The sequence below is a fragment of the Chenopodium quinoa genome, unplaced genomic scaffold (assembly GCF_001683475.1).
Source record: "Chenopodium quinoa cultivar QQ74 unplaced genomic scaffold, ASM168347v1, whole genome shotgun sequence".
NCBI lineage: Eukaryota > Viridiplantae > Streptophyta > Magnoliopsida > Caryophyllales > Amaranthaceae > Chenopodium > Chenopodium quinoa.
This window is the reverse complement of record NW_018744298.1, coordinates 231,971-237,557: the sequence shown is the minus strand read 5'-3', so window position 1 is coordinate 237,557 and position 5,587 is coordinate 231,971.

Genomic DNA, 5,587 nt, shown 5'->3' with positions numbered 1-5,587 from the left:
ATCAACACCACAAGAAAAACAAGCAATTTCAACTTCATATTGAAATTCATAAAAGACAGAGTGAATATATAAATGCGAGGCATGCTTTTCTATACCTAGTGGTGTTTTGTACTCAGGATATTTGTGCTTTGAATCATTATCATTCTGACCTTGAGGTGTGTTGATATACATGATTTATGCTATGGTTTTCCCCGGTTTTGTTAAGTGTTTTTACTCGGTTTTGAGCTCTACGGAGCCGTTTCTTGCTAACAATCTCTTCTTTAGTGTTTTCGATTGTTTTAGTAAGCCTTTCAAGAATATGGAGTGTTTCTAGGCATTCAGACGTGTTTTAAAGAGTCTCGGAAGAGTTGATGGCTAAGGATTGCAGATTATGAGCAGTGCCCGACCGGGCATGGCTTGCCTGGTCAGACCGGCAGTGAAGAAGTTCACAGAAGGAAGCTTGCTTGATCTATGCTATGCGCGCCCGATAAGGCAGGGTTCGCCCGGTCAGACCGGGCTATGAAGAAATCAAGTTTATGAAGATGCAGTTCTGGAAATGTGTTATGCGCGCCCGACCGGGCAAGGTTCGCCCGGGCAGACCCGGAGAAGAAGGAAATGCTCCGTACTTTTCTCAGCCTTCGTCCGCCCGATCGGGCGAGGTCCGCCTGGTCAGACTGGGCAAAGCTCAAGAACGCGTTTTTCCTATTTCCGTAATTCTATCTTATGGGGGTATAAATACCCCTTGTAATTAACATTAGTGCAGTCAGTTTTAGTTTTAATTTATTTTCCTTTAGACCTAGAATTCTCTCAAAAACCCTAGATTTATTATCAAGCAATTTCAATCTTTAATTCTTCTTAGTTTAATTGTTCTTCAAGATCATCAATTGAAGTATTTGGTATTTTCTTATTTTCAATCTCGTTTATTTATTTTAAAGTTCTTTAATTATATGTTCTCTATTAGATCTTGTTTGTGATTTAATTATGATGTGCGAGTAGTTTCTTAATCCGGGATCTTGCTAAGCCCGATTATGATTGATGTGTAATTAGGATCTTTAAATTCCCCAATAATAATCCAAATTGACATGATTAATTTATTGTATTTATGCCAACGCTAGATTAGGGATAATTGGTGTTGTTATTATCCCATTGTTATTGAATCAACGGAAGTTGGGTGATAACGGGATTAGGTTATTTCAATTAAGGGTTTGACGATCATCACAGAAGTAGGTGATTGGATAATTAGGAATCTAGGCGTGGTGTTTAATGTCCCTTATTCGCATGACCACCACGGAAGTAGGTTTGATTGTCAATTTGGGAAGCCATTGATAACTCGGGAGAGACCTTTGGTATTATCTAGGGATTGCTTTTCTTCTTATCAATTGATTTATATATTGGGGGTAGATTTGTTAGTTATCAATCATAATCGTGGTGAGGCTTGATCTTGGATGTCGTAGTCTATTGATTTATATCCTTGTTCGTTTAGTTGCGTTAATTTATCATCATTAGTGTTAATTCATATCTATTATTGAATGGTTACTTCTTGGTAATTACTTGAGTCTGATTAATTGTGTGAGCCATAGTCTCTTGGGATTCGATCCTTACTTACCCTGCTACATAGTTAGGAGGAATAGTTAGGTTATCTTTGTTAGGTACGCGATAAGCCTATTAAATTTTGGCGCCGTTGCCGGGGACTAACGGTTTCATATTGATTTTTCGTGATTCGTTTTTACTGAGTTTTATCTGTTTGTTGCTTCGGCTATTATCTCCTGTGTTTTTTATGCCCTTTTCCTAGTTCTTTGTTGTATGCAAACACGACGTTCAGGGTCAGACGATTTACTGCCTCTAGATTCTGAAATCGAAGCGACTGTAAGAAGACAAAGAGCAAGAAGAAGAAGAGCAGAAAATAGAAACATGGAAGATCGGGCAACAAAGTCTCTTTTGGAGTACGGTATTCCTGATACGACAATCGGGCTCCTTTCTAGAATTGTTAGACCACCTATCACTGCTCAGAATTTTAAGTTGAAACCTCAGTTCATCCAATTTATATCCAATGACTCGTTTGCTGGGACACCTCATGATTGCCCAGTAAATCATATAGATGGTTTCCTGGAAAAGTGTGACACTATGAAGTTGAATGGTGTTATAGACGATGCTCTTAAACTTCGCCTTTTTCCTTTCTCACTACGGGATAGGGCGAAGGAATGGTTAAGAGATGAAGGTTCTGGTTCTTTTGATACTTGGGACAAACTGGTGAAGGCTTTTCTAGTCAAGTTCTTAGGACAAGAAAAGACAGCGAGGTTGAGGAATGAATTATCCACTTTCAGGCAATCAGATGAAGAGTCCTTATATGACACATGGAGGAGATTCAAGCGTTTACAGAGACAATGTCCTCATCACAGTATTCCTAAATGGATGTTAATCTAAACCTTTTATAACGGTTTGACCCATGAGTTCCGGATTTACATAGACGTCGCATCGGTAGGCTCTCTTTTGACTAAGAATCCAACCAAAGCAAAGGAGCTAGTAGAGAAGATGTCAGCCAATGACAACTATCATCTGGGCGGCCGAAACAGTGTGAAAAAGGGAGGTAAATTAGATGTGGATGCTCTAACCCTTTTAGCTAGTTCTGTGCAGGCACTATCAACCAAGTTCGATAGATTGCAGACTGGATCTTCTGCCAATGTACTTGAAACATGTCAGATGTGCAACACTCAAGGCCACATCGCTCCCAATTGCCCACAAAACTCCAATAAGGTATCTATAGAGGAAGTCAATGCCTTTTATACTTCCAACCCCCAAAGACCATACGACCCTCATTCGAATATATATAATGAAGGTTGGAAGCACCATCCAAATTTCTCATACAAAAATACCCAAGCCCAACAAAATCCACCTCCGCCACCCCGAAACAACAACTATAATCCACCTGGTTTTCAACCAAGACCGCCCCTCGTTCAGCAACCTACGCAACCTATGCACCAACCTCCTCGAAAATCCAACCTCGAGCTAATGATGGAGAACTTTATTAACACAACCAACAATTCCATCCAACACCTGCAAGCCCAAAACAAGCTCATGGAGAACCAAATAAGTCAACTTGCCCACCAAGTTAGCCAATCTTCAAAAACACCGGGAACTTTCCCGGTCCAAACTGAGCAACCGCAAAAAGGGCACATGAATGTTGTGTTTCTAAGGAGTGGAAAACAGTTAGAAGGCCTCCCTGAGAGGGAACCATCAGTTCGGGATGTTGGGAGACAAAGCGAAGGAGAGAATCGGCGAATTCCTTCTCCGCCCGGTCAGACCGGGCAAGGCCTGCCCGACCGGGCGCGAGAAGCGTCATCTGGGGAATTGCAAGGAACTCAGCAAATTTGTTCTTCGCCCGGTCAGACCGAGCAATCATCGCCCGATCAGACCGGGCAATCATCGCCTGATCGGGCGCGAGAACAATTTAGGGAAGAACAGGGGACTGCGAGATTTTCTTCTTCGCCCGGTCAGACCGGGCGAAGTCCGCCCGATCGGGCGCGAGCAATAGATTTTGAAAAACAGGGGAACGTGCGAGTTTCTTCTTTGCCCGGTCAGACCGGGCAAGGTCCGCGCGATCGGGCGCGAGAAGAAATTTTCACAGAATAGGGGAATTTGAACAAGTCTTCTTCGCCCAGTCAGACCGGGCAATCACCACCCGACCGGGCGCGAGTTCAAAATAGCCAAAATGGAGAGTGTGAAATGCAGCCTGAAGCGCGAGAAGAGCCACGGGAAACGACTCCACCTCTCGCCCCATACGTACCAAGAGTCCCTTTCCCACAAAGGTTAGCCCAGGCTAAGTTAGAGAAGAAGTACGGTAAGTTTTTGGACATCCTTAAGAAACTTCATATAAATATTCCGTTCTTGGATGCAATTTCTGAAATGCCTTCTTATGCAAAGTTTTTTGAAAGACATGCTATCTAACAAGAAAAAGCTTGCAGCGAATGCTACTGTTTCTCTAACTGCAGAATGTAGTGCAATTCTGCAAAATACTCTTCCTAAGAAATTAGGTGATCCAGGCAGCTATTCAATCCCAGTGTAGCTCGGAGACATAGAGATCAATAGAGCATTGTGTGATCTTGGTGCTAGCGTGAGCCTTATGCCACTCTCCATCTGCGAAAAGCTTCAAATGGGTGAGTTAAAGCCTACAAGGATATCTCTACAACTTGCAGACAGGTCAGTCAAATTTCCCCTTGGTATACTTGAAGATGTTCCATTGCGGGTTGTGTTTCGGGGTTTTCTGAAGTGTCCTGCGGGAGAGTTACAATTCCAAGACTGGCCTCTGGGTGCCTCCTACGATCAAGTTAGAACGCGTTTTAGGAGTTAAATACGAAAAGTAAAGCCTCTCTCGGATTCCGAGAAAGGATCTGCAATGTAAGATTGCTCTGTTTTGTGTGTCAGGTGACTGACTTATTCTCTGTTTGAAGAGTTAATGTGTTTGGCTGATTTTTGAATGATGTTTCCTCAGGGGAAACCTCACCTTTTATAGTGTGAGAGTCAGCATCTTATTAGGTTTCCTAATAAGATAGACTTCATAGTCTAAAATATGATACACTTTGAAGTCTAAACGGGATAGACTATGACAGCCGGAAAGATAGACTCTTTTTACTGGATATCTGTCTTGGACACGTGTCATGCCCCTATTAGTTCTAAGGGAACCTCTGGCAGGCTGACACGTGGCAGACTCTGATTTTCCCACGTATTTGACACGTGGCGCTTACTGATTTGTCCACGGGAAGACACGTGGTAGCGCCTGATTGGTCCACGTGGAGGCACGTGGCAGCGCCTGATTTGTCCACGTGGAGGGATTAGAAATCCCCCAAACATTTTCCCCTCACAGGGTGATGTGGCTTGCCACGTGGCCTTGTGACAGGTGTCAAACGTGGATTGGCTACGGCTCTTGGAATTCACCCCCCTATAAGTAGGGGGGTTGTCTTAAAAATTTTACATTTTACAATCTCTCAAGACAGTAATTTAACCGCCTGTTCTGACAAAGACACTAGGACGCCTGTTCTGACAACTGGACGCCTGCTTTCCTTAACACTGGAGTCGCCTTCTTTTTACGGAACTCCTAATTTTTTAACAGACCGCCTTCTTTCCGTGACGCCTGTATCAAGGACCGCCTGTTTCAAGGACCTTTCAGACTTAGAAATCTCAACCCCCAATCTTCCAACCAGGTAAACGACTTCTTATTGCTTTACTTTTTATTTCTTTTCAATAATGGTAGCCCAAAAACAGGCGGCACGGCCTAAGTTAACGATCAGCCGGTCACCGGGGACGGCTGAATCTAGAACTGGGAGTGCCGATTGTTCCTTGCTGGACCATACTAAACAAATCGCCAAGTGTCCGACTGTATACACGTCTGTGCAGGACATCATGGCGAGAACAAAAAGGACCCAAAGGATTTATAACTCCGACGGATCTTCTTTCCACATTCCGGTTAGCGAAGTTTCTCTGGTACCACCTGGTGCGCCAAGCACCCCAAATGACTCAATTTTTAGAGGAGTCAGGGGACGAGGCGGAAACCTCGGTACCCCTTATAGACCTATCGGGGCAGGCGGCTGCCCTGTCCGACTCTTCAAGCGAG